The 6,000-nt window shown below is 47.9% G+C and overlaps 1 long non-coding RNA gene across 1 annotated transcript in view; it reads left to right on the top strand.

The window, feature by feature from the left end:
- Positions 1 to 4,780: 4,780 nt before the first annotated feature.
- The window catches only part of LOC307199242, a 35,054-nt gene continuing 33,834 nt past the window's right edge, over positions 4,781 to 6,000 (top strand). The window contains exon 1 of the long non-coding RNA XR_013831830.1: positions 4,781 to 5,104. This is a non-coding gene — a long non-coding RNA (uncharacterized lncRNA). The remainder of the gene's footprint in view (positions 5,105 to 6,000) is intronic.

The following is a 6,000-nucleotide window of genomic DNA, read 5'->3' as shown; positions in this document are numbered from 1 at the left end:
CCACATTTGGAGGGCCATAGGTTCTCAGGCCCTGATCTAGAAGCAAGTGGAGCCCCAGGAGCAATGTTCATGTTATAGATTCATACTGATAGGTTCATACTTCTCTGCACATTGTATGTATTTTTAAACTGCATCAATAGTGACCCCAAGCATTTATTTCCTAAGGCTGTTGGGGGGGGGACTACGAGTGAGTGTGGATAATTCATGTATTATGAAATACAAGCATATTTGTACATGAATATGAGCTTGCGCTTATTTCAATTAAATTTGATTTTAGTAAGTGTGCCTGAGAGCAGGAGCTTAGACTAATTGCACTACTTATAATGGAAAATTAAGTAAAACTGAATTATAATGGCTTATGGATGCAGGTTCCCTAACTAGGCAAGGTAAGGTAAGGTAAAAGACCCCTGGACAATTAAGTCCAGTTGAAGTCAACTGTGGGGTGTGGCGCTCATCTCTGCTTTCAGGCCGAGGGAGCCAGTGTTTGTCTGCAAACAGCTTTTCTGGGTCATATGGCCAGCATGAAAATTCTGAAAGTGGTGATTATATGCATCTGTTTCCAAAAATGATACAAAATCCATTTAAGTGTTGAACAGTATATTTATTTTAGTGTTTTATCAAGCATCCATCTCAGGAACAGAGTAATTTTCCTGAATGTTACATGGTGTGTCCTGTTCTTGATGTTGAGTGGCAACCTCCACTTTGTGGTCTTAGCTTCATATTTCACTACCATAAATTGTTTAAATGATGAATTAAGTCCCAGTAACTGTGCATCAGCAGCTGCTAGATGTACATGTAACCAAGAAGGACGTTCAGGCAGCAGGTAGATGGCCACTGACAGCTGACAAGAGAAGCATATGGCTGGAGCCAGTCCAATAAGAGTAGCCCTCCCACCCCGCCCCAAATTAATTTGTACACAGCAGATATTATCTCACCTGACAAAGTCTTCATTAGTTTCCACTAGTATCTTTTGGGGCTGTAAATAGCTCTGCTACTCATGAGACTACTATTGTTATAAAGGAAACACTAGTAAAGCTATAGAAGCACCCTGAGGTCACATAAACAGCAGGCCCAGTTTAGGATTTTGTGCAGTTCTACCTCATTGTTACCTTCCTATGCAATACTTTCTTCTCCATGTACAGTGGTACCTCAGGTTACATACGCTTCAGGTTACATATGCTTCAGGTTACAGACTCCGCTAACCCAGAAATAATACCTCAGGTTAAGAACTTTGCTTCAGGATGAGAACAGAAATTGTGCTCCAGCGGCATGGCAGCAGCGGGAGGCCACATTAGCTAAAATGGTGCTTCAGGTTATGAACAGTTTCAGGTTAAGAATGGACCTCTGGAACGAATTAAGTACATAACCAGTAGTACACTGGTTGAAGTAGTACAACACAACCATAGGCATGTGTGAGGAGTGTAGTAGTTGCTTGGAGTTTGTACTAGTTGGCAAAAATGATAATTTGTTCTAGATTAGGAATGGAAGAATTTAACTCACTCTCTCTCTCTCTCTCTCTCTCTCTCTCTGGGGGAACCATGCTAAATTGCATATAAAAAAAGGAACATTTCACTAAGGAAGTACTTGTTAGATACAAAAACATACACATCTCAACTCTTGTAAGGCAATACATACTGTAGAGAAGACAGACTGTCTTGTTTTTAAACTTTGAGATGAAAAACATGGTATTTCTTCTGTTGAAACAGCCTCAGGAATTTTGCATTCAGCTGTGCTCACCGGGTCTCAGTCACCCTCAGTTGTTACAGAAAGGCATCAGAAATCAAGCAACTGCAGGCTGAGGCCTTTTATCCTGATAAGATCAAAATTGCTACATACTGTATCAAGTGGCCCAGGGCGTGAAATTCTGTATCTGCAGCCTGTCTCCTAGAGTGGCCAGGTCTTCTGCTCTCTGGCTACCAGATGATTCCAATTGCATAGAATGACGTTGACTATTACTGATGGGGAATTTCTCTCTTCTGGGAGGAAAAAAAAAAGAGGAAGTAAATTACAGCTGCTGCACATGGAAAGCTGTAGGCTGGTAAAGTAATGGGAATATCTGTTCTCTTGATTTCCCTGGAGACGGTATTGGTTGTGGGTTCGCCACCACTATCAGGTGTATTTGCAGCAACTATATTTCTGCATTAGTGGCAGCAGTATAAGATATCAAGTAAAAAGTAACATACTGTATCTCAATTTGATAATTTCTATCAGATTTCAAGGACTTATTTTGAAAACAAACCATATATTCAAACCACCTGTAAAAGCTAAGCAGCAAATGCTACCAAAGCACTTCAGATACTACCAATGCACTTCATCATTTCAAGCTTGAAGGAAACTGACAAAAACTGTTATTACATGTGGGAACTGTTCCTTATTACTCTCAATGATGTGTTGAGTTTGGAGAGGAGTTACGGTAATAACAAACATCACGAGTCAATTCCAAAGGTGTTTAAAACAGTGTAAATTACTCTCAGCGTTCCACAAAAGCTCAAGGTAAAAATTTTTTTTAAAAAAGAAATGCTTTGTGAAAAGTGTGTTTTTTATATTTGAGGAAACAAGCAATTTTCTCCTGTGTTTGAACATTTGAGCTCAGGAGTCAGCAGAGACTTGAGAAAACTGAATTTAGATCCCCAACTCTGCTATGAACTCATTCACTTTTAATGAGTAATAATAACATTTAGTGTACAAAGATTTTAATATAAATTATTTTTACTAATCCTTACAATGGTTCTCTAAATAAATTCTTATGATTGCCATTATATTGCATATGGGATTTGAAACGATCTGAGGAAAGGCAGGCAGCCTCCCATTTGCATGTGACTGGCACATGCACACCATTTTCAGCACCGCAAGGGGTGGAATGGGGCAGGTTGGGCCTATGCACATCCTGCTGATGCATGCACTGCCTTGGAATGCAACCCCTGCGCAAATGGGGAGTTGCCTTTACATGCTTACCTATGGTTACCAGAACAGGTCAGTGTATTTCCCCGTTCACACCTCATCTTTTTAGTACAATACACCAGCTCTGGCTGGTTCTCTTTCAGCCTTAGTTTCCCTTCTGTAAAATGGAAATACCAGCAATTCAGCAGGCATGTGTGTCGTGAAGACTAGATAAGGACTGCAAAGCACTCTGCATGTTAATAGGGACACAGACAAAAGCCCCCTTCAGGAATGCAGTTGGCCCTGACATCTATGCATTTCTGTGGGCTGTCTGCACAAGGAAAACCACACCCAGGCAAGTACACCCATGGGCTGGGCCAGCAGAATGCCCAATGTAAGGGGCCAAGAGAGCAATGTCTTACCCATAGTGGCTAGTGGCACAGGGCGCCAAGTTCTGGAGGGCGCCAGGGAGGAGGGGGAGGCTGGAGACTGCACCTCCTGGCATCAGCTCGCCGCTCTTGCCCGCCTCTGCCATGCCGCGCCAAAGCAGCGCCGCGCCTGGAGCCTCTGTCTGCTGCCACAGCGCTGAGTGTGCTTAAGACGGCACTGCTCCCAGTAATTAGAGAAGGACCATAGCTCACTGGAGAGGATCTGCTTTGCATGCAGAAGGTCCTAAAGTCAATCCTGGCATTTCCAAGTAGGGCTGGCCTGGCCTGGCCGGGAAAGGGATCCAAGCTTTTTAGTGCTTTAAACCAGAGGTTTAAACCAGGTGGAGTTCCTCAGGCCCAGCGGCCAAATGTGGCCCTTCAAGAATCTCTGTCTAGTCCTCCAGCCTGTACCCTCTCCCCAGCCCACAACTCACAGGGGCCACATATTAGTTATGAGCAAGGCCAGAGGGAAAAGTGGGTGTTCCCAGTGGCGTAGCGTGGGGAGTGCAGGGGGGGCCGGCCGCACCGGGCGCAACATCTGGGGTTAGGGCAAATCCACGTGTTAGGGGGCGCAATTTACTTGCCTTGCCCCGGGTGCTGACAACCCACGCTATGCCACTGGGTGTTCCAATAGGCTAGTTTCCACACATGCAGCCTTTGGGTCCTCCATCCAGGCAAAGGAGGTATTATCGGACTTTAAGGGGACATCCCAGCGAGGCAAAGACACTGAAGAGTGCAACAGAGGACTACTGAGAATGGCGATCATCCCTAGCTAGCAAGACCAGTGGGCAGGAATGATGGGAACTGTAGTCCGAAAACAGCTGGAGACCCAAATTTGGGAAACACTGGTATATAGACAGCCTTGGCTGTACCAAGCAAAGCTCTTGGCAACCCCCTTAACCCTGACGATTTTATTAAAACCGCAGCCACACTACCAGAAGTAAACACTCAAGTCGCTCCTCAGCCTGGCTGCCAAGTTCTTTCAAGAGAGCTCAGTGGGGCTTGCCGGCCTTCCCCCTCCCCCCGCTTTTTATATTCTGGCCAGACTTTCATTTTGCCCCTTAAAACTCCCCGGACTCCAGATACTTCCCGACGTGTCTGGCTGACTCACGCGCCTAGAGGAGAGCAGCGCGCGCACCAACCTGCTCTAGGCGCGTAAAAAAGAAACCAGAGCTGGGATGGGAGGGGCGGGGATCCTGGGAGGAGTCGATTTGCCCCCCCCCCCTCCTCCCTCAGGTTCATTTGCCCACGGCAAGCCCGGGGAACTGTGGCCTGTGAAGGCGGCCAGCTAGGCGAGCGGGAAGTTCTCCCAGAGACTAATCCGCGTCCAACCCGCCCGAAGCGAGCCTGGCAGCAGCTAGCACCACAAGAAGCCTCGGGGCATCTTTTCCAGCTCCGTGACGTCACTTTCCCACGTCCGCCCAAGCATGCGAGCATGCCCATATAAAGGCAGGCGGCCTTCCTTGCCCACCTTTCCCTCGGCTGGCTCTGGTGGTGAGCAGGCTGGGCAGGAGTCCTGCGCGGGGAGCAGCCGGCCTTACCTTAGAAGGCGGCGGCGAAAAAGTCTGGCCCCCATTGGAAAGCGCCTAGCTACCCTGCGGCTGGGCGCGCGTTTCCTCAGCGCGCCGGCGAAGCCCTGACCCTGGGAGGCAAGCGGCTGTTCCCGGAACGCAGCGCCGCGAAAGGAGGAGGGGGCAGCCAGGCGCCCCCCACCCTCCTTGCGGCTGCCTCAGGTGTGGGGCTGAATGGGAGCGCTGTCTCTGTCAGCAGGGAATGTAGGAAAACCGACATTCGTGGTGAGCGTGTGGAATAACCTTTCTTTCATTCCCTGCTGAGTAAGCACAGCCCTGCAGAGGGGAGCAGAACATTGTCACCAAGGCCAGGCTTAAACTGTAGGGGGTCGTCGAGGTGCTGCCCTCCAGATTATTTGCTGGACTCCAGCTCCCATCATTCCTGACCATTGGGCTTTGCTGGCTCGGCTGATGCAGTGGTTCCCAGCCTTTTGTTGGCCATGCCCCACCTAAGCATCTCTAAAAGCCTGAGGCCCCCCCCCCCCGCCCATATAATTCTTATTATTCAAATAGTGAACTCCTGTTCACTTGGAGGAAGCTTAAAAGGCCATTCACTGTTAATAACTCATTCTCAAATTGCCCCCCTTAAAAATCAAATTGCCCCCCGTTGGGTGTGTGTGTGTCCCCCCCCCCCCCGTTGGGAACCATGGGGCTAATGGAAGTCGGAGTCCAGTGATGCACTAGAAGGGCCACAGGGTCCCTGTCCCTGCTAGAAATAATCTCAGACCTAAAGGTATATATGTTCACTTGAGAGGCTTAAAACAGTTAAGAGTCACTTCCACCCACTGTGTCTCAAGCCGCATTATTAGCACAGCGTCGTTCAGAGTGAGTGGGGATGTCTCCACCTGGTGTGCACAACCTTTTCTGTTTCTCAGCCCCAAACTCCTGTTTTTGAAGCTGTCATTGGCGCATGCACACTCATCTGTACATGTGTGGGGGCTGGCTCCAATGTACTCTCTGCAGTGGCACCCTCCCTGTGGAACGCCCTCCCATCAGGTGTCAAAGAGATAAAGAACTACACAACTTTTAGAAGACATCTGAAGGCAGCCCTGTATTGGGAAGTTTTTTATGTTTGACATTTTATTATATGTATTGGAAGCCACCCAGAGTGGCTGGGGAAA

The sequence above is a fragment of the Podarcis cretensis genome (genome assembly GCF_951804945.1).
Source record: "Podarcis cretensis genome assembly, chromosome: 1".
NCBI lineage: Eukaryota > Metazoa > Chordata > Lepidosauria > Squamata > Lacertidae > Podarcis > Podarcis cretensis.
This window is presented reverse-complemented; position numbering and strand designations above follow the sequence as displayed.